Source organism: Pseudophryne corroboree, chromosome 1 (genome assembly GCF_028390025.1).
Source record: "Pseudophryne corroboree isolate aPseCor3 chromosome 1, aPseCor3.hap2, whole genome shotgun sequence".
In the NCBI taxonomy this organism is placed as follows: Eukaryota; Metazoa; Chordata; class Amphibia; order Anura; family Myobatrachidae; genus Pseudophryne; species Pseudophryne corroboree.
The window spans coordinates 232,698,355-232,721,251 of record NC_086444.1 but is presented as its reverse complement, the minus strand read 5'-3'; the positions used below and the strand labels follow the sequence as shown (position 1 = coordinate 232,721,251).

The 22,897-nt window shown below is 45.7% G+C and overlaps 1 long non-coding RNA gene across 1 annotated transcript; it reads left to right on the top strand.

Moving 5' to 3' along the window:
- Positions 1–97: 97 nt before the first annotated feature.
- On the top strand, positions 98–21,270 carry LOC135062398 (uncharacterized). The gene is made up of 3 exons (XR_010248754.1): positions 98–677; positions 875–989; positions 21,125–21,270. It is a non-coding gene; the product is annotated as an uncharacterized LOC135062398 (long non-coding RNA).
- Positions 21,271–22,897: the final 1,627 nt, after the last annotated feature.

Below are 22,897 nucleotides of genomic sequence, written 5' to 3'. Positions count from 1 at the left end.
TCGCAGGGGATTGGCTGCTGGTGCATCGGGAGACCAATAGGAATACAGAGGTTCAGGTACCTGAGTTTGTGTGCCAAATATAAACTTGTACGGAGACCTAGCGACACGCAACTGCAGTGCCGAGCGACCTGCGGTCGCCACGGGTTCTATTCCCACTCTATACGAGTGGAAATAGTCCCTGTTGGTCGGCATGCCGACCATCGGGATAGTGAGCCGTCGGGCTCACGGAGGAGGTCATGTGACTGTCGGTCAGCCGACCGGCGGTCACATGACTACCACCCCTTCCAGCAGGACTACCAAATCCACGGTTGGTTCTATATCGGAGGGGCTGAAGGGACCTTGTGACGTATTGAGGGGAGGAGCTACAGGCGAACAGGGTACCCGAAAAGTTCGCTCGCCACGCTTCGGGCACGGTGGCTCGCTTCGCTCACCACCTAATTACTAAAGGTAATAGTTGGTGGCGTGGATAGTAGAGGAACTATCCCGCTGGCCTAGCTCCTCCCCCTTGCGTCGTAACTCCTCCCCTTTACGGAAAAGGTCCCTTAGCCCACTTGATTCTAGCATCTACCCTGGTCATGTGTCATCTATCTCATTAGCCATGTATGCCCCAGTGCTGCTGCAGTCTCTTCGCAATCAGAAATATTGCAATTCAGCCTGTGGCATTTACCACATTACAGGTGTGTTTTTGTGTTGTGTGACCTGGAGTGGATATTGAGTAGATAAGCAATGTAAGAGCTCCCAGCATGGTCAATGATGATTAACCTTCCTGAGTATTGCTCCCAATCTGAACTCCTGAATGTGCCAAATGCATGTATAACTTTTGGCAGACCTTCAGAGGGAATTAAGTGCTTGATTATGTCTTTTTTTTCTTCAGATGAAAGAATGAGGAGTTGATTGTGGCTGATATCTGATGTTTAAATGTCAGGTCACTGGGACAACGCCAAGATTCTGCACATGATCAGTGTTTTGTAATTCTGAACCCCCCAAGTGTAAGTCCAGTTGGTTGGCTATGTTGCAGTCTTCTCCTTTGCTGTTGAGGGCCTATCATAAGGACCTATGTTTTATCAGGATTCAGTGACAGCCAACTGGGACTAATCCACACCTGTAACTCAGCTAGACAGCCATTTAGGGTTGTTATTAGGGTCTCAGTACCCGGAGCAAAGGACAGGTACAGTTGTATATCATCTGTATAGTAGTGGTAGACCAACCCATGGCACTTGATTATTTCACCCAGTGGTTGCATGTAAACTGCAAAAAGCATAGTATATAACCTTGTGGGACACCACGTGGTACTGGTGATGATAAATATACTCCAGACAAAACTCTCTGTGACCTGCCTGTGAGAAATGATTTGAACCAGCTGAGGACTATGCCATCCCTCCACAGTAAGTTTTCAGGTACTCAATCAGAATTCAATGTTACACGGTATCAAATGCTGCAGAGAGAACAAGGAGGATTAAGATTGTACAGTCACCTCTGTCTCTTGCCATCAGATCATTTTATGCATGTACCAGGACTGTTTTAGTGCTATGGCTTCTGCTGATTGGAATGGAACATAAATATCACGTGTTGTCAGGTGGGTTTCCATTTAATTTGCTACCACTTTCTCAATAACCTTTCTTAGAAAAGGAAAGTTTGTAGTTGGTCATAAAGCCGGCATCTAAATTTGATATTTTGAGAAGAGGTCTAACAACTGCTTCCTTTAGGGCAGTGTTTCCCAACCTCGGCCCTCAAGGCACACTAACAGTCCTGGTTTTTGTGATATCCAGGCTTGAACACAGGTGACTTAATTAGTACCTCAGTTATTTTGATTTAACCATCTGTGCTGAAGCCTGGATATCACTAAAAATAGGATTTTAATTACCCGTCGGTAAATCCTTTTTTCGTAGTCCGTAGAGGATGCTGGGGTCCATTTTAGTACCATGGGGTATAGACAGTTCCGCAGGCGCCTTCGGCACTTTAAGACTTTTCAACAGTGTGAACTGGCTCCTCCCTCTATGCCCCTCCTCCAGACCTCAGTATAGGAACTGTGCCCGAGGAGAAGGACATTCTCGCGAGATTACTATTAAACTTGTGGCGAGATTCACACCAGCTCACACCATCCATAAACAACATGTCGGCTAACATGGCCTTTAACATAAGTCAGCACGCATAACGCAACAGCTGTTAACAACTGAACACATGGAAAAAATGTGCAAAAAGATAACTGTAATCAGCAGGAAAAAAGAGCACTGGGCGGGCGCCCAGCATCCTCTACGGACTACGAGAAAAGGATTTACCGGCAGGTAATTAAAATTCTATTTTCTCTTACGTCCTAGAGGATGCTGGGGTCCATTTTAGTACCATGGGGATGTACCAAAGCTCCCAGTACGAGCGGGAAAGTGCTAATGTTCCTGCGGAACTGACTGACCAAATCTTAGGTCGTCAGCAGCCAAGGTGTCAAACTTATAAAACTTAGCAAACGTGTTTGCACCTGACCAAGTAGCAGCTCGGCAGATTTGTAAAGCCGAGACACCCCGGGCGAACCCACTTTCCTTGTAGAGAGGGCTTTTACCGAAGTCGGTAATGGCAATCCTGCCGTGGAATGAGCGTGCTGAATGGTACCCTTGATCCAGCGCGCAATAGTCTGCTTAGAAGCATGACGCCCAATCTTGTTGGGGTCATAGAGGACAAACAAAGATTCCGTTTCCTTATCCTAGCCGTTCTTGCAACATAAATCCTCAACGCTCTGACGACATCCAAGGATTTTGACACGGCTGAGGTGTCAAAAGCCACTGGCACCACCACCACTGGTTGGATGATATGAAAAGAAGACACAACCTTCGGAAGAAAATGCTGACGTGTTCTTAGTTCAGCCCTATCTTCATGAAATATTAAGTAAGGACTCTTGTGTGAAAGAGCTCCTAACTCAGACACCCGTCTGCCTGAGGCCAAGGCCAACAGCATGACCACTTTCCAAGTGAGAAATTTCATCTCTACGTCTTGTAGAGGCTCAAACCAGTCCGATTTAAGGAACTGCAACACCACATTAAGATCCCACGGCGCCGCAGAAGGCACAAAGGGAGGTTGGATCCGCAGAACCCCCTTTACGAACGTCTGGACCTCAGGAAGAGAAGCCATTTTTTTCTGAAAGAAAACTGACAAGGCTGAAATCTGAACCTTGATAGATCCTAATCTCAATCCAGCATCCACACCCGCCTGTAGAAATAGGAGAAGACGTCCTATGTCAGGAATCTGCATTCTCCATCGCATCACTTACTGTGGAACTACAGGTTCCAGCAGTTCAGTTCCAGTTTTCAGTCTGCTGCAGCCTGGAGTACAGTGCTTCTAGTTAACAGCATTTACTCCCGGTGCACTACTGAGCCCAGCCAGCAATCAGCAGTGCATTGCAGAATTACTCTCCTTCAGAGCTAACTCACAGCTGATCTGAACAGCCAATCCAGCGGGTGTGTTCTCACAGAGATGCAACATCCATTTATCACAGACCAAGGGGTATAAACTCCAGTTCCTGGCTCAGTCTCATGGCCTTGGACAACGCGTCACATCCTTTGAACAGGCGTCTCCTGTCTTCAGTCCTCTGTCTGCAGAGATTCCCCAGTGTATTGGACCTGTGGAACTACAAGTCCCAGCAGTTCCATTCCAGTTCCAGTCTTCAATCCCCTGTTTCCAGCGATTTCCTATTTCTGGCATCTCCAAGTTGTTTCCCTGTTCCAGTGTTCCTGTGGAACTACAAGTACCAGCATCCATTCCAGCTTTCCTACGAGTCACATTCGGTGTACAAGTTCTCCTGGTTCCTGTGTTCCTGTTTCCAGTGGTTTCCTTGTTGTCATTCTTCAGTCTTCAGTTTGCTATGAACTCCAGCCACAGTTTGCCATAACAACTTGCAGTAAGAGACTTTCTTCAGGTGTTCTTCCATTACTCAGCCTGTGCACCTGATTACCAGCATCTAGCATTGTGCATTGCGTTCAGCACTTAACAACTTGCTGTGTTAGAACTGTCTCCTGCTAGGGCCTTGCTTGGCTTAAAGACGTGTGCTTCTACAGAGACTGTGTGCTTTGATTGCTATTCGTTATATATCAGCGTTTCGTTTGCTGCATCTGATTTCATTATTGCCTTATCATTTATATCAAGTTACAAGTTCATCTTCATTGCTCATCTGTTACCAGTGACTTTTGAAATATTCATTTATCGGATTAAGTTATTATTCATTGTTCCTGTCATCCGTTATCCCTGTGTGATAATAAATATCAAGCGCACATGCGCAGAACTTTTCGTCAGTCTCCCTGTTTCCTCTATCACTCCTACACTGACCCACTAGTGCCCCCTCCGGGGTCAGACAAAGTTACAGAATCCTGACATCCTAATTGAAACTCCACCGCAGAAGACTTCTTGGATTCACACCAAGATACATATTTTCTCCAAATACGATGGTAATGTTTGGACGTTACCCCTTTCCTGGCCAGAATAAGTGTGGGAATGACTTAATTGGAAATACCCTTACGGGCTAGGATCTGGTGCTCAACAGCCATGCCATCAAACGCAGCCGCAGTAAGTCCTGATAAACTAACGGCCCCTGCTGAAGCAGGTCCTCGCGAAGAGGAATAGGCCGAGGATCTTCCAGTAATAACTCCTGAAGATCTGGATACCAGGCCCTCCTTGGCCAGTCAGGAGCAATGAGAATTGCTCGAACTCTTGTTCTTCTGATGATATTGAGAACCTTTGGTAAAAGTGGAAGTGGAGGGAACAGATACGCTGACTGAAACACCCACTGGGTCACCAGTGCATCCACTGCTATTGCTTGTGGGTCTCTCGACCTGGAACAATATGTCGGAATCTTCTTGTTGAGACGAGATGCCATCATGTCCACTTGAGGAACGCCCCAACGACTTGTTACCTCTGCAAAGACTTCTGGGTAGAGGCCCCATTCTCCTGGATGGAGATCATGTCTGCTGAGGAAGTCTGCTTCCCAGTTGTCCACTCCCGGAATGAAAATTGCTGACAGAGCTTTTGCATGTCTTTCTGCCCAGAGGAATATCTTTGTCACCTCTGCCATTGCCACCCTGCTTTTTGTTCCACCTTGGCGGTTTATGTAAGCTATTGCCGTTACATTGTCTGACTGGCTCTGTATGGGACGACCTTGAAGAAGGTGTGCCGCTTGATGAAGGCTGTTGTACACAGCTCTCAACTCCAAAATGTTTATGTGAAGGTGAGTTTCTTGACTTGACCATCTTCCTTGGAAGCTTTCTCCTTGCGTGACTGCTCCCCATCCTCGGAGACTTGCATCCGTATTCACCAGGATCCAGGGCTGAATCCCGAACCTGCGTCCCCCCAGGAGGTGAGAAATTTGTAGCCACCACAGGAGCGAAATTCTGGCTTTTGCTGACAAGATTATCCTTTGATGCATGTGGAGATGCGACCCTAACCACTTGTCCAGTAGGTCCCACTGGAAGACCTTGGCATGGAAACGGCCATATTGTAGCGCCTCGTAAGCCGCTACCATTTTCCCCAACAGGCGAATACACTGATGAATTTATACTGTTCTTGGTCTCAAAAGTTGTTTGACCATGTTCTGGATCTCCTGAGCCTTTTCCACCGGTAGAAATATTCTCTGTACCTCGGTGTCCAGTATCATTCCCAAAAATGATAATCTCATTGTTGGTTCCAACTGGGATTTTGGAAAGTTGATGATCCAACCATGCTGTTGAAGCACCTTCAGGGATAATGCTATGTTCTGGAGTAGCTTGTCCCTGGATCTCGCTTTTATGAGGAGATCGTCCAAGTATGGAATTATGTTAACTCCTTGTTTGCGAAGGCGAACCATCATCTCCGCCATCACCTTGGTGAATATTCTCGGAGCCGTGGAGAGCCTGAACGGTAATGTCTGGAATTGGTAGTGGCAATCCTGAACCGCAAACCTTAGGTATGCTTGATGTGGCGGGTAAATGGGGACATGCAAGTAAGCATCCTTGATGTCCACTGACACCAGAAATACCTTTTCTTCCAAGCTGGAAATCACTGCTCTCAAGGATTCCATCTTGAATTTGAATCTTTTCAAATAGAGATTCAGAGATTTTAGGTTTAAAATCGGTCTGACCGAGCCATCCGGCTTCGGTACCACAAACAGGCTTGAATAAAAGCCTTGGTTCCTTTGTTCGGCAGGAACCAAGGCAATTACTTTGTCTTGACACAATTTGTGTATTGCGTTCAGAACATTTGTGCTGTCTTGAACGGAAACTGGCAAGGCTGATTTGAAAAATCGGCATGGGGGAAGGTCTTGAAATTCCAACTTGTAACCTTGGGATATTATCTATAAAATCCAAGGATCCAGGTCTGAGCGAAGCCAGACCTGGCTGAAAAATAGTAGACGTGCCCCCACCCGATCGCACTCCCGCAGAGGAGCCCCAGCGTCATGCTGTGGCTTTTGCAGAAGTAGTTGCTGACTTCTGCTCCTGGGAGCCTGAGGGTGTTGTAGGTTTTCTACCTTTTCCTCTCCCCTTTCCTGTGAAAAAAGGGGTAGTTTTAGTCTTTTTGTACTTGTTGGGCCGAAAGGACTGCATAGTATGAGAATTATATACTTTTTTAGCCAGTGCAGCTGCCTACGGCAGAAATGCTGACTTGCCAGATGTAGTAGTTGATATCATGGCATCTAGTTTCTCTCCAAAGAGGGCCTCACATTGTAAGGGAGCGCCTCAATATTTCTTTTGGATTCTGCATCAGCATTCCATTGACGAATCCAGAGCGCCCTGCGGGCTGAAATCGCCATAGCAGAGGCCTGTGAGCCTACGTCCTTCATAGCTTCAACCAAGTAACCTGCAGAGTCTTTGATATGACCTAGAATTTGCAGCATGTCATCTTTATCGACCATGTCAATATTAACAATCAAGTTATCTGCCCACTTTTCAACTGCGTTACTTACCCACACAGAAGCAATTGTGGACCTGAGTAATGTACCCGTTGCAACATAGATGGACAGCAGGTTCTTTTAATGAAGCTGACCCCAGGGCAGGTAAAATTTATTTTCTTTGACAACCTAGAGACTGAGGTGTCTATCATCGGGGGTGACTCCCACTTACGCCTATCCTCTTCAGGATGCTAGAGCAAATTTATTTTCTGGGTTAGCCCAGGATTCCTCAAAAAAGGTATTTAAGTCCTTGGAGGAAAAGACACCACCTGTTTTTTATTCATTTAAAATAATCTTTTTCCTCAGGTGGAGGTGTTGTGTCAGGAAATTCCAACACCTCTTTTATAGCGACTATCATACATTGAATGCTCTTAGCCAGCTTGGGATATACTCCCTCAAATCCCCAGTGTCGACGTCAGTGTTGGAATCTGTGTCAGTGTCCCTTTGCATAATTTGGGCCAGGGACCTTTGCTAGGAACTGGAGGGATCCCGAGTGGACGTTGTAGGTGAATCAGCAAATAAAGCATCTTCCACAGACTGTCTCCAATGCTTTGTCTGTTCTTCAGACTCAGATAATTTCCTTGCTAGTTTAGCCATATGACTAATGACCGTCGCCTCTCCACCGCCCTGGTCACTGCTTCCCATGCACGAGTTCAGGATTTTGCCCGTGCTGCACCCCTTCAGTGGAACGCACTCCCCAGCTCCATTAGACTCTCCCCAACCTTGCAAAGCTTCAAACGGGCACTAAAAACCCACCTATTCATCAAAGCATACCCTCCCAATGCATAACCCAGTGCTTAAGCCGCGCCTCCACCCCCCTGCCTCATGCCGTGAACATCTCAGCTTTGCTTGCATACTGCCATCAGGCTACCTCCCACTTGCCTGCACCTCTTGTCATCTGTCTGTCGCCCCTCCCCAATAGATTGTTAGCTCTTCAGAGCAGGGCCCTCTTTCCTCTTGTTATCTAAGCCCTCGTCTCAACACATTTCACTCACAGCTCTCCCCTACTCAACGACCATCTTTATCCTGCTAGTAAAGGCTCATCTCCATCTATGGCCACCAGCCTCTAGTAGTACGATGATCACTCCCTCAATACTTACATCTTAGCTGTATTATGTCTTGAGAATGTGTGGTGCTCTGTTACCTGTACTCTATTTCTGTTATTTATTTACTGTAATGCAATGTTTTGTCCCCTGTACTGTCCTTTGTACGGCGCTGCGAAACACATGTGGCGCCTTATAAATAAAATGTAATAATAATAATAATACTCTGCAGCTTTCTCACCCACACAGGCTCAGAACACTCTTGTGCCTCTAAAATGGGTTCCTCTGGGGAACTACTTTCTCTAGACATGATACACGCGTGTACAGTCACACCACTCACACACACGGGAGCTAATGGGGACAGACCTACACTAATGTCTGTCAGAGGGAATTGCCAGTCCACACCACGCACCCTATATGTATTACATACAATGAATATACATATATATACCAAAACAGCGCTTTTATATCCAATGTGAAGCCCGCAGACTTCAATAATTTATGTGCTCCCCTCCCCTTTTGTAACACCCTGGTACTTGTATCAGCGATGTGTGAGGAGAAGCAGCCTGTAGGATCAGCGCTCCGGCATCTCTGTGAGAAGAAAATGGCGCCAAATGGGTGTTACAAGCAATTCTGAGGTGAAGCCCCGCCCCCTGTAATGGCGCGGTTCAGCCACAGTAATATTTATACTGGCGGGGGTAGTGTACATCAGCGGCTCACATGTCAGGGCCGTCTTTTCGTATGGGCTCAGTGGGCTCTTGCCCAAGGGCCCCAGGAGTATAAGGGCCCTAGGCTGATAGCTGAGGGTCCCCTCTTTCCAGGGGTACCAGATTTTTGAAAATCGGCCCAGGGGAACCGGAGATATGCGACTTGAAAGCAGTGGTCCCCATCCAAGCCTGTTAATTGCTCTTCCCAGACAGATATCTCAGGTTCTGTCTGACTTCGAGTTTTTCTGAGGGTATAATCCAAAAGCTGAGACTCTCCCCTTTTGGTGGACTTTGGTAGCTTGTCTCTACTATGTCAAGAACCAGAGATATCAGCCTTCAAGCAGCTGATCCCTGCTCCAGCTCCACACTCCTAATATGCAGTTTTATATTTTCGTTGGTGAATTGCTCTGGCTCCTGAACTCTGATCCCCAAGTCCTCAGAGCCTTCTGAAAGATGGGACTCTCTAGTTTTTATCCCATTCAAAGCTAAGAAATATATTTTGAGGAACTTGAGATATCTGCAGTCAAGCAAGCTGCCCTCCCATCGGAAAATGATAAATATTAAGCCCACTCCACTATCCACCGTCCCCTACATATTAAACACCCCCTACCACCCTGGAAGTCATGTACCGAGGTCCCTTCATTCAGTTCAATGCCCCCTTCTACAGTTTAGCCCCATCTGTGCAGTAAAGGAGTAATTAGCAGAAATTACTGTTCCAGGTCCTACATGCTGAGCGGAAGATAGAACACCCCCTACCACCCGCGGGACATAAAAGCTGCCACTGATAGAACCCCCACACCTACCGCTGGAAGATCGGTAGGGGGCCCAGTGCATTGCTGTGCCCAGGGGCCTACACTGCTGTTAAGACGGCCCTGTGTATGTACATTTTGCCAGTGAGAGTAAGGATTTATCATGTCCCTCAGAGCGCGTGCCCTGCACCCAGTGCTGAGAGACATGTTGCTGCGCAGCGTCCCGCGCTGTGCTGGTACCTTTATGCCGCTTCTCTGCAGGTCTCCGGTTAATACTCACCAGCCTTCTGACTCTGTTAGGGGGTGGCGGCAGTGCTGTGGGAGTGAGCAGCAGCCAGGCAAGGGCTGTGTTCAGTACCCTTCAGGAGCTAATGGTGTCCTGTCAGTGGAAGCAGAGCCATTAAACTAACTGAGAAGTTGGTTCCTACTTCCCCCCCTAAGTCCCACGAAGCAGGGAAACTGTTGCCAGCAGCTTCCCTGTAAAATAAAAGACCTAACAAAGTCTTTTTCAGCAAAACTCAGTAGAGCTTCACTGATGTGCAGCCAGTTTCCCGGGCACATTTTCTAAACTGAGGTCTGGAGGAGGGGCATAGAGGGAGGAGCCAGTTCACACTGTTGAAAAGTCTTAAAGTGCTGAAGGCTCCTGCGGAACAGTCTGTACCCCATGGTACTAAAATGGACCCCAGCATCCTCTAGGATGTAAGAGAAACCTGCACTGTTGGTGTGCCTTGAGGATCGCGGTTGGGATTGCCTGCTTTAGGGGTTCAGAAAAAGTGCCTGTCAGCAAAGAGCATTAAACTATTTTTGCAAACACAGGGCCAATTATGTCCATACACCTTATTAGAAGTTTGGTTGAGGCAGGGTCCAGATCACAGGTAGTGGGATGCAATATTGTTTGAGCAATTTCAGCAATGTATTTTACATCCATTGGGTCAAAGTTAGTCTGTAAAGACAAGTCTTACATTGGCAGGCTTGGTAATTTGGCTCTCCGTTGATGGCACTGTGGCGATTCCAGACCGGATGGCTGATACTTTATCTGCAAAGAAGGTTGTGAACTCATTGCATCTTTCCTGGGAGAGGGTTTCATCAGGCTGCAGGCATGCTGGCTTGCAAATCTTCACTGTATGGAAAAGCTGAGCTGGCCTATTGTTTGCTCTTGAGATCTCAGTTGACAGGAACTGATTTCTTACGTGCAATTGTGGATTGATATTGTTCATTATGCTTTATTAGTTTAAACTTATCCTCTACCAGGTTAGTCTTCCCACATAGTCTTTCAAGTCTATGTCCACTTTTTTGAGTTCATTAACACTGTTGTCAAACTAGGGAGCTTGACGACGGGGTTTGCTTGACGGTGGGATGATAATATCAATTGCAGCCATCACATCCCTATTATAGTAACCCAAACAGGAAGGTAAGGGTGCAGGGGGAAAAAGGCAGAGATGGGAGAATTAGAAATACATGTTAAGCGATCTGCTTTTGTGTAATAACGCCTACCCTTAACCCCTTTGGATGTATCAGCGCAGGGAAATGGGGAGGGTGCCGCACAATGAGAGTCCCTCAGAAAAAGACATCAATAAGTAAATTCCCCAAGACAAGAAATAGAAAGTTGTAGCTGGGTGCTAATGTACTATATCACATAAGGTCAGATTCTCTTTTAGAGAGTTATTGCTGAGCTAAATGTATCCTAGTAGGAGTGTATTACATGAATCCTAAAATGGTAAAATTCTGGAGTGAAGTCCATCTCTAACAATATGGGCGGTATTCAATTCTTTTCACACCCTTCCACACCCGTTCTGTTTCTGCTGATGGGCGTGGTATAATCATTTAAGCTCGCTACCCCCGGGGTAGCGAGGGCACTAACCCGTTACGCAGCTAAACCTGATTATTTTGGGCACAATATGAGCGATAACGGGGATCACTTTAGAAAAGAGATTAGGCGTGATATATTATTTGAATACCTCTCTATGTGTTTTGAGAGGCCAAACCTCCCTGGGGGAGAATTATTAGGAATGCATGTGCTGAAATAGACAGGGCTGATAGCATACAATTGAGGTAAGTTTGCACAAGTGAAAACAGAAAAAGATGTCTATCTTATTCCATTTTCTATTTAATATTTATTAAGATACTTAAACTGTCAGTGCTCTGGGCTGGTCCTGTGCACAAGGACCAATAGAGCCCAGATAGGTAGTAGGATGTGCGTTTCACCCAGTGATGCTTGTTCACCAAGGTGATCGCGTTGAGTGAGCTAAGATATGGCATACTTGTTATTATTTTTTTTTATAAATTTCTTTATTAGACAGCCATAAAGTCACAACATACGTTGCCAGATATTAAGGTACAAGATTATTCAGCAGTGACATATAATCAAGTTCTAAACTGAATAGAATACAGAGAATTGAAGGCTGTACAGTTTTTTGTTTTTGTTGTAAGAGAAGAAGAAAAATAGAAACACTTCACAACAAATAATGCAAACTCCGCTGTCTAGTAATAATAGTAGTAGTGTACTAGGGGGTGTGTTTTACTTAGGTGCACCACCTCCCCCAATAATAAGGAACAGTCCAAACAAATGAGTTAAGTATCATAGCTGTTGAAGGGAAGTAGAGATAGGAAAGAGAAAGGAAAAAAAAAAAAAGAAAGAAAAGAGGATAAACATAGAAAGCAGAGAAAAAGAATTAGTACCGAGGTACCATAGATGGGCAGTATATGTTGCCGGGGGGAAGTGATCAAATCCATATTCTGGATGAGGAGAGTAGATCATGGGTTTGGAGTGAATGCTGTATTATGTAGTACCCTAATGAGGAGAGTCGATGCTATAAGCAAGGCATCCCAATTAAACCTATCTTTCAGCCTACAGGTGGTCAAGTAATAGTTCCCACTATCCGACTAGTCCAATACCATGTTGTGTCTCGGAATACCTTCCAGATACATTTGCGCCTGTCTAGGGGTAAAGTCTCTATATAGGTTCCCCATTTTTTATGGAAAAGCCTCACTCCATTTTCAATTTGAAAAGTGGCCATTCGTCTCTCACAAAATAGTACGTCTAATAAGGCAGATTCCCATTCTCCCACCGATGGAGCAGTTTTATATATCCAATGTCGCAGTATCATCTGTTTCGCCACCGTGACCATCACAGTGAGTAAAGGGATCACAGGAGCAAGGTCAAACCGTGACAGCCAGGGCGAGAAGTCCGCGAACAGCAACGGGCCCATCGCCTCGGGAAGAGTTCATTTGAGTAAACGGAATAAATATTGGAGAATCTTACGCCAGATCCGTTTAATTTTCCCACATAAACAGAGATTGTGTGCAAGGGATGCTCCACTTACTCCACATTTAGGGCAACTGCCCGTCTCACCAGGGCGGAAGTGTTGTCTTTGAGAGGGGGCTATATACATCCTGTTCAGAGTCCTTAAATGTATTTCTCGTAGTGTAGTGGATTTTAGAGCCTTTAGGACCAATTCAGTGTTCGCAGAAATCTCGCCCATCGCGGGTGCCTCCGGGAGCTCCCGCCGCTATGAAGCAGAGAGAGGGGACCAAGAGGGGGCTGACACCTCAATCAGGTCACTATAAAGGTAACGAATTTTGAATGGATTATGTCTGCAAAACGTGAGAGTGTCGAGTATTGTTCGAGTAGAGGCCTTTTTGCCCATGGGGTCACCTAGGGAGTTAATGTAATGGCGCGCTTGGAGATACATAAAGAAATTAGTGTGGGGCAAAGAAAATCTGTCACGTAGTTGCTTAAAGGAGAGCATCTGTCCACCAGGATCAAAGACATCCTTGATAGAATATATTCCTTTACATTTCCATGTGTAAAAGTGACGATTATCTAAAGAAGAGGGGAAATTAGGGTTGCCCCATAAGGGTATGTACGGTGACTCAAAAGGGTTAGTATGGAATAGTTTATGAGTGGAGATCCAGGTCCTATAAGTATCCCAAAACAAAATATTAGTCCTAAGCTCCTGGGGTAGTTTAGATAATGGTGTGTGAAGCAAAGCTGCAGGGGAGTAAGGGAAAAATAATGCTTCTTCCAATTCCAGGTTCGTAAATAGATCTGACCGGAGCAGCCAGTCTGAGGCGAACTTAAATAATGCTGCTCTAGCAAACATAGTCACATTGGGCATACTCAGACCACCTTTTCGTTTGTTAACATAAGTTCGGGCTTTGGGCATGCGAGGCTTAGCATTTTTCCAGATACATTTTGAAAATATTTGCGAGCAGAGTAGGGAGTCCTGTTTAGTAATCGTAACGGGGAGCATCTGGAGCAAATAAGCCAGTTTTGGGAATATAACGGTCTTTATCACCACTATCCTGCCTAGTAGAGAAAGTTTGAGGTCTTTCCAGGTTTCTAAGCGTGTTTTAATTTGTTGAATAATGGGTGTATAATTGAATAGATACAGCCGGGAGAGTTCCGAAGGGATATAAATACCAAAGTATTTTAGTTTAGTAGGGGTCAGCGTAAATTGGGAAGTGAAGTCAGTATAGATGAGGGGGTCTTTTATGTTAGTCAGGGGGAGTAATTCAGATTTATGGGTATTTATGCGATAACCAGCAAAGGTACTAAAACAGTGTATGGTGTCAAAAATAGCTGGTATCGAAGTACGGGGATTGGAGACAAATAAGATCATATCATCCGCGAATAATCCAAGTTTAACTTCTCTCTCCCCTACTGAAATCCCCGAAAAGGCCTGTAATTGTCTCAGTGCTATAGCCAGTGGTTCCAAAGCAGCTGCAAAAAGCAGAGGGGATAAGGGGCATCCCTGTCTAGTCCTCCTATGAATCATTAAGGGTCGTGACAGATATCTGTTCGTGAAAATTTGTGTAGATGCGTTATGGTATATAGTGTGTATAACGGCTACAAATCGGTCAGGAAATCCGAAACGTCGGAGTGTCTCAAACAGGTGGTCCCACGTCACCAAATCAAACGCCTTTTCGGCGTCTAATGACAGTAGGAAAGCGGGATCACCTGTCTTCACCGTCCCCAGGGACTGTAGAACTGTCAGAACCTTACGGATATTGGTCACCGAGTGTCTGCCTGAGATAAAACCGGTTTGATCTTCATGGATTATTTCAGGCAAGATAGATTTTAGCCGATCCGCCAACAGTTTAGTAAACAATTTGTAGTCCACATTAAGTAAGGAGATAGGGCGGTAAGAAGACGGGAGGAGCGGGTCTTTACCAGGTTTGGGTATAACTCGAATCAGGGCCGAGTTGAAATAGTGTGGGATAGTAAGGCTGGAGAAAATAGAATTAAAAAAAGGCCGTTAGAGAGTCCACTATTTTAGGGGAGAGCAATTTAAAGAATTCCCCGGATAAGCCATTGGGGCCCGGGGTCTTCAGTGGTTTAAGGGCTTTAATAGCTTCTGTCACTTCAGTGACAGTAACAGGAGCCGTAAGGGAATCTGACTGATCTGAGGAGATCTGAGGCAACTGTAATGTTTCCCAGAAGGAGTTTTTAGTAGGTTGATCAATGTCGCTATGTGAGTAGAGGTCGGTATAAAAGGAGTAAAAAATATCAGTGATCGCCTTCCCTTCAGATTGTATAACAGAGGATGGGTCTTTCAGAGCTGTTACATGTTGGGGCCCCTTATCGGATTTAAGCAGATTGGAAAGCATTCGGCTAGGCTTATCTCCGTATTGAAAAAATTTATACTTTCCTGCAATAAGGAATCTATTGTCCATTTGTGTCAGAGTATGATCAAACTGGGTCTTAGCGTCCCTATATTTCTGTTTGTTAGCTAACGTGGGTGAGGATTTACATTTTTGAAATGAGGAAGTGAGTATAGATTGTGCCGCCCTATATGCGGCGTCCTGGTCTCGTCTATATTTCGCCATGTATGCAATTATATCCCCTCGTAAAACGGCGTTAGCCGTCTGCCAAAACAAGGCAGGGTCAGACGTGTGGGCAGAGTTATTAAGAGCGTAAGAGTCCCAGGAAGTCATCAACATAGTTTCTCTAACGTCCTAAGTGGATGCTGGGGACTCCATCAGGACCATGGGGTTTAGCGGCTCCGCAGGAGACAGGGCACAACAATAAAAGCTTTAGGATCAGGTGGTGTGCACTGGCTCCTCCCCCTATGACCCTCCTCCAAGCCTCAGTTAGATCTTTGTGCCCGGCCGAGAAGGGTGCAATCTAGGTGGCTCTCCTGAGCTGCTTAGAATAAAAGTTTAAGTTAGGTTTTTTATTTTCAGTGAGTCCTGCTGGCAACAGGCTCACTGCTACGAGGGACTTAGGGGAGAGAAGTAAACTCACCTGCGTGCAGGATGGATTTGCTTCTTAGGCTACTGGACACCATTAGCTCCAGAGGGAGTCGGAACACAGGTCTCACCCTGGGGTTCGTCCCGGAGCCGTGCCGCCGACCCCCCTTGCAGATGCCGAAGTTGAAGAGGTCCAGAGGTCCAGAAACAGGCGGCAGAAGACTTTCAGTCTTCATAAGGTAGCGCACAGCACTGCAGCTGTGCGCCATTGTTGTCAGCACACTTCATACCAGCGGTCACTGAGGGTGCGGGGCGCCCTGGGCAGCAATGTATTATACCTTTTTTATGGCTAAAATACATCACATATAGCCCTTGAGGCTATATGGATGTATTTAACCCCTGCCAGATCTCACAAACTCCGGGAGAAGAGCCCGTCGTTTTAGGGGGCGGGGCCTATTCTCCTCAGCACACGGAGCCATTTTCCTGCTCAGCTCTGCTGTGAGGAAGGCTCCCAGGCTCTCCCCTGCACTGCACTACAGAAACAGGGTTAAAACAGAGAGGGGGGGCACTTATTTGGCGATATGATTACATATGTGAAAATGCTATAAGGGAAAACACTTGTATAAGGGGTTGTCCCTGTATAATTATAGCGTTTTTGGTGTGTGCTGGCAAACTCTCCCTCTGTCTCCCCAAAGGGCTAGTGGGGTCCTGTCCTCTATCAGAGCATTCCCTGTGTGTGTGCTGTGTGTCGGTACGTGTGTGTCGACATGTAGGAGGACGATGTTGGTGAGGAGGCGGAGCAAATTGCCTGTATTGGTGATGTCACTCTCTAGGGAGTCGACACCGGAATGGATGGCTTATTTAGGAATTACGTGATAATGTCAACACGATGCAAGGTCGGTTGACGACATGAGACGGCCGGCAAACAAATTAGTACCTGTCCAGGCGTCTCAGACACCGTCAGGGGCTTGTAAAAACGCCCATTTACCTCAGTTGGTCGACACAGACACGGACACTGACTTCAGTGTCGACGGTGAAGAAACAAACGTATTTTCCTTTAGGGCCACACGTTACATGTTAAGGGCAATGAAGGAGGTGTTACATATTTCTGATACTACAAGTACCACAAATAAGGGTATTATGTAGGGTGGGAATAATCTACTTGTAGTTTTTCCTGAATCAGATAAATTAAAGTGTGTGATGATACGTGGGTTTCCTCCGATAGAAAATTATTGGAGGTATACCCTTTCCCGCCAGAAGTGAGGGCGAGTTGGGAAACACACCTTAGGGTGGATAAGGCGCTCACACGCTTATAAAAACAAGTGGCGTTACCGTCTCCAGATACGGCCGCCCTCAAAGAGCCAGCTGATAGGAAGCTGAAAAATATCCTAAAAAGTATATACACACATACTGGTGTTATACTACGACCAGCAATCGCCTCAGCCTGGATGTGCAGCGCTGGGGGGGCTTGGTCGGATTTCCTGACTGAAAATATTGATACCCTTGACAGGAACAATATTTTATTGACTATAGAGCATTTTAAGGATGCATTTCTATATATGCGAGATGCGCAGAGGGATATTTGCATTCTGGCATCAAGAGTAGATGTGATGTCCATATCTGCCAGACGATGTTTATAGACACGACAGTGGTCAGGTGATGCAGATTCCAGACGGCACATGGAAGTATTGCCGTATAAAGGGGCGGTCCATCGGACCTGGTGGCCATGGCAACAGCTGGAAAATCCACTTTTGTTACCCCAAGTCACATCTCAGCAGAAAAGGACACAGTCTTTTCAGTCTCAGTCCTTTCGTACCCATAAAGGCAGGCGGGCAAAAGGCCAGTCATATCTGCCCAGGGTTAGAGGAAAGGGAAGAAGACTGCAGCAGGCAGCCCATTCCCAGGAACAGAAGTCCTCCACAGCTTCTGCCAAGTCCGCAGCATGACGCTGGGGCCATACAAGCGGACTCAGGTGCGGTGGGGGGTCATCTCAAGAGTTTCAGCACGCAGTGGGCTCACTCGCAAGTGGACTCCTGGATCCTACACGTAGTATCCCAGGTGTACATTGGAAATTCGAGACGTCTTCCCCTCACAAGTTCCTGAAGTCTGCTTTACCAACGTCTCCCTCCGACAGGGAGGCAGTATTGGAAAAAAATTCACAGGCTGTATTCCCAGCAGGTGATAATCAAAGTACCCCTCCTACAACAAGGGAAGGGGTATTATTCCACACTATATTGTGGTACTGAAGCCAAACGGCTCGGTGAGATCTAAAAGATTTGAACAATTACATACAAGGGTTCAAATCAAGATGGAGTCACTCAGAGCAGTGATAGCGAACCAGGACGATATGGTGTCACTGGATATCAGGGACGCTTACCTACATGTCCAAATTTTGCCCTTCTCACCAAGGGTATCTCAGGTTCGTGGTACAGAACTGTCACTATCAGTTCAGACGCTGCCGTTTGGATTGTCCACGGCACCCCGGGTCTTTACCATGGTAATGGCCGAAATGATGATTCTTCCTAAAAGAAATATGGACGCTTTCCTGATAAGGGCAAGGTCCAGAGAACAGTTGGCGGTCGGAGTAGCACTATCTCAAGTAGTTCTACGACAGCACGAGTGGATTCTAAATATTCCAAAATCGCAGCTTTTTCCGACGACACGTCTTATGTTCCTAGGAATGATTCTGGACACAGTCCAGAAAAGGATGTTTTCTCCCGGAGAAGAAGACCAGGGAGTTATCCGAGCTAGTCAGGAACCTCCTAAAACCAGGAAAAGTATCAGTGCATCATTGCACAAGGGTCCTGTGAAAAATGGTGGTTTCTTACAAAGCGATCCCATTCGGTAGATTTCACGCAAGAACCTTTCAGTGGAATCTGCTGGGAAAATGGTCCGGATCGCATCTTCAGATGCATCAGCGGATAACCCTGTCTCCAAGGACAAGGGTGTTTTCTTCTGCGGTGGCTGCAGAGTGCTCATCTATGAAAGGGCCGCAGATTCGACATTCAGGACTGGGTCCTGGTGACCACGGATGCCAGCCTGAGTGGCTGGGGAGCAGTCACACAAGGAAAAAATTTCCAGGGAGTGTGATCAAGTCTGGAGACTTCTCTCCACATAAATATACTGGAGCTAAGGGCAATTTACAAGGCTCTAAGCTTAGTAAGACCTCTGCTTCAAGGTCAGCCGGTATTGATCCAGTGGGACAACATCACGGCAGTCGCCCACGTAAACAGACAGGGCGGCACATGAAGCAGGAGGGAAATGGCAGAAACTGCAAGGATTCTTCGCTGGGCGAAAAATCATGTGATAACACTCTCAGCAGTGTTAATTCCGGGAGTGGAAAACTGGGAAGCAAACTTCCTCAGCAGGCATAACCTCCACCCGGGAGAGTGGGGACTTCAGCGGGAAGTCTTCCACATGATTGTAAACCGTTGGGAAAAACCAAAGGTGGACATGATGGCGTCCCGCCTTAACAAAAAACTAGACAAATATTGCGCCAGGTCAAGGGACCCTCAGGCAATAGCGGTGGACGCTCTGGTAACACTGTGGGTGTACCAGTCAGGGTATGTGTTCCCTCCTATGCATCTCATACCAAAAGTACTGAGAATCATAAGAAGGAGATGAGTAAGAACGATACTCGTGGTTCCGGATGGGTCAAGAAGGACTTGGTACCCGGAACTTCAAGAGATGCTCACGGAAGAACCGTGGCCTCTACCTTTAAGAAAGGACCTGCTCCAGCAGGGGCCTTGTCTGTTCCAAGACTTACCGCGGCTGCGTTTGACGGCATGGCAGTTGAACGCCGGATCCTGAAAGGGCATTCCAGATGAAGTCATCCCTACCCTGGTCGAAGCCAGGAAGGATGTAACCGAAAAACATTTTCACCGCATTTGGCGAAAATATGTTGCGTGGTGTGAGGCCAAGAAGGTCCCTACAGAGGAATTCCAACTGGGTCGTTTCCTACATTTCCTGAAAACAGGACTGTCTATGGGCCTAAAATTAGGGTCCATTAAGGTTCAAATTTCGACCCTGTCAAATTTCTTCCAGAAAGAACTGGCTTCAGTGCCTGAAGTTCAGACGTTTGTAAAAGGGGTACTGCATATACAGCCTCCTTTTGTGCCCCCAGTGGCACCTTGGGATCTCAATGTTGTTTTGAGTTTCCTAAAGTCACATTGGTTTGATCCACTCACCACTGTGGAATTAAAATATTTCACATGGAAGGTGAAGATTCTATTAGCCCTGGCTTCAGCCAGGCGTGTGTCAGAATGGGCGGCTTTATCATATAAAAGCCCTTACTTAATTTTTCATTCTGACAGGGCAGAATTGAGGACTCGTCCTCAATTTCTCCTTAAGGTGTTTTCTGTTTTTCACATGAACCAACCTATTGTGGTACCTGCGGCTACTAGGGACTTGGAGGACTCCAAGTTACTTGACGTTGTCAGGGCCCTGAAAATATATGTTTCCAGGACGACTGGAGTCAGAAAATCTGACTCGCTGTTTAGCCTGTATGCACCCAACAAGATGGGTGTTCCTGCTTCTAAGCAGATGATTGCTCGCTGGATTTGTAGTACAATTCAGCTTGCACATTCTGTGGCAGGCTTGCCACAGCCAAAATCAGTAAAAGCCCATTCCACAAGGAAGTGGGCTCATCTTGGGCGGCTGCCCGAGGGGTCTCGGCTTTACAACTTTGCCGAGCTGCTACTTGGTCAGGGGCACACCCTGACTGAGGAGGACCTGGAGTTCTCTCATTCGGTGCTGCAGAGTCATCCGCACTCTCCCGCCCGTTTGGGAGCTTTGGTATAATCCCCATGGTCCTGACGGAGTCCCCAGCATCCACTTAGGACGTTAGAGAAAATAAGAATTTACTTACCGATAATTCTATTTCTCGTAGTCCGTAGTGGATGCTGGGCGCCCATCCCAAGTGCGGATTGTCTGCAATACTTGTACATAGTTATTGTTACAAAAATCGGGTTATTCTTGTTGTGAGCCATCTTTTCAGAGGCTCCTTCGTTGTTATCATACTGTTAACTGGGTTCAGATCACAGGTTGTACGGTGTGATTGGTATGAGTCTTACCCGGGATTCAATATCCTTCCTTATTATGCACGCTCGTCCGGGCACAGTATCCTAACTGAGGCTTGGAGGAGGGTCATGGGGGGAGGAGCCAGTGCACACCACCTGATCCTAAAGCTTTTATTATTGTGCCCTGTCTCCTGCGGAGCCGCTAAACCCCATGGTCCTGACGGAGTCCCCAGCATCCACTACGGACTACGAGAAATAGAATTATCGGTAAGTAAATTCTTATTTTTAAAGTCTGGAGAAGCCGCCATCTTGGCAGGGAATCTCCAATGTGAATTGGTACCTAAAGTGAGTCTACCCTGTAGCACAATCGATATAGGGGCATGGTCTGAAATGGTTATGGGGTTAATAGCTGCCTCAATGATCCTGGGGGACAGATCAGTGGAAACAAAAAAATAATCAATACGTGAGAAGGAATTATGGGTTGAAGAGTAGTAAGTATATTCCAATTCCACAGGGTTATGAAGACGCCATACATCAATCAGTCCCAGCTGTGCAGACATGTAATCCAGATTGATCCCGGGAAGTCGGGTCCTCTGAGACGAGGCACCCTTCCTGTCCAAGACCAAAGAGGATACCATATTCATATTCCCTCCAACAATAAGAGAGGTATGCGAATTTGGGCGGAGAATATTCGTTATTTCTAGATAAAATGATTTATCATAGACAGCCGGGGCATAGACGTTGCATAAGGTCAATCTGGTGCCCTCCAAAGTTATATCTAGGACAATGTATCTACCTAGGGGGTCAATAATCTGATGATGGATGTCAAACACCACCCCCTTACGGATAAGGATCGCAACCCCCCTCGCCTTAGAGGAGAATGAAGAAAAAGCTACAACTTCTTGTCTAAGCATGGTAAGTTTAGCATGTTCAGCAGGGAAAACTAACATCAGTTGCTAGACACTTTCATCATCATCACAAGAGCAATCCTAAAGAAATGACAGCTTTTGGTCTTGAACAAATCAAACTAGGGATACGAGGAGGAGACCTAACCCAGGAACTCCTGAAAAAAGAATCAGAATGGACCTACAACCTCAACAGTCTGACACCCCATGGCCTTAATGAATATATTAATTACGGGGTCTTTATATAATCATACTTTTTCATCTCTCATTAAGATACCCATACTCTCTCGGTGATGAACATCACCTTAGCTATCTTATTATCATACATATCAGCTCATCACATATCACTTACCACACACACTGACCTACCAGACTAGAGCATCCGTAAACACTTATTATGCACCACTAACCTTATTATCTGCAACCTTTACAGGTCAGCTTTATTCACTGTACACATATTAATTTTTATTATCACCCCCTCCCATTAAAAGATATCAGCCCACACATAATTATAATAATTTCTCACCTTTAGTCACTCCCCTTTTTTACACATACTTAATTCACGATCCTATTTCCCCCTTTTTTTATATACATTTTTGCTATAGATTTTCCCCACTTCTAATTATCACTTCCCAATCAAAAAAACTCTTTATGCTATTTTATCATTTATATCCCTATATATATATATATATTATGAAATACTTATGGACAGAATTTTTATATTTTATTAATATATATTTTTTCTCTATACAACTTCTCTATCACTACTATTATAATCATTAAGATTATCATTATTTATTAATTTTATCATCACTATTATTTACTATTTCAGTAATATTATTATTACCATCATCACTTTATTCAGAGTGATTCCTACTATCACTTTTACACAACCCATTACCTCTGTCGTCAGCTTTCCTTCTTTAAGCACTGCTCTTTTAAGTATATAATCTATCCTCATTTCAGCTGAAACGACATGGCACAGGATCAACAGCCACCAATTATTCCTTTTTTCCCCTCTTCTTCGTTTAATGATAGCTACCACAAAAAAAGCCTATCCTTTGACCATTAAAGAAAGTATTTCTCCAACATATACTCTCTTTTGATAAGAATTTCTCTTTCTCACTCTCTGCGCCTGAACTTCATTTTGAATGCCCAGGCACCCATATTAATTACAGACAAAGATCTAATTTATATCTAATACTAGATCATACCTCCTTACACACATCCACCTGTCCCTCCTATCTAAGATATTTATAACCTATTATTATCACTATTAAATTTCCCCTTTGCCCAATATCGACAACAACAGGGTTTCCATGACAACCGCTCGGCTCCTACAATCCGTTCTGTAACAGCGTCATACGTCAGACGCCACTGGG